The sequence below is a fragment of the Myotis brandtii genome, unplaced genomic scaffold (genome assembly GCF_000412655.1).
Source record: "Myotis brandtii unplaced genomic scaffold, ASM41265v1 scaffold325, whole genome shotgun sequence".
NCBI classification, from domain to species: domain Eukaryota; kingdom Metazoa; phylum Chordata; class Mammalia; order Chiroptera; family Vespertilionidae; genus Myotis; species Myotis brandtii.
This window is the reverse complement of record NW_005362486.1, coordinates 2,127,724-2,128,498: the sequence shown is the minus strand read 5'-3', so window position 1 is coordinate 2,128,498 and position 775 is coordinate 2,127,724.

Below are 775 nucleotides of genomic sequence, written 5' to 3'. Positions count from 1 at the left end.
GTTTCTCATGGATGTTTCTATCTCTCTCTACAATCGATAAGAACCTATTTTTTAAAATATTAAAATACGGGTTTAAAAATGTATTGGGGTGACATTGGTTAACTGTGCATTTTTGTGTAACATTTTATACTTATTTTACTCCATTACCAGTAACACCATCGAGCTACTATCAATGTATGTGGCCGTTTTAAGAACTGGAGAATTTAATGGAGATGACACTCCCTGTGCCTTGAGTTCCCGGTCACGTACTGCCAAGGGGGAATACCTACTTGAGTGTTCCGTATGATTTTATCCTAAAGCAGGCCCATTTCCCCAGAATTTACCTTCCTCCTTAAACTGGTTACTTACAATGTGCTTTGTACCATGAGGCAGAACAGCGTGTTTGCGCTACCTACCTGCCTGCGTCTCCCTCGCTCCCAATGAGAAGGCGGGTGGGACTAAGCGACCCAGAGGCTCTTCCTGCAAACGGCGGGGCCCAGGTGCTGCCGTGGAGCCCATTCAGGCCGCACAGGGCTCAGGGTCATCCTCTCCCTCCAACCGCAGGAGGTCTCGTCCGAGGCCGCCTCTGCCAGGGACCGAGGGGCGGGCTCTGAGGCCCCCGCAGCTTCCTTCGTCCTTCCCAGCCCCGTTCTCGGGGGTCTGCGCCTCACTTCCAAGTGACCGGACCGGACAGGTCGCTGGGCAGATACTCGGAGGCGCAGAGCCGGCGCCGTGGCGCCCACGGGTGGAAACCCAGCCTCGGGCACGTTCGTCTCCCGGGTCTCCGGCGCCGCCC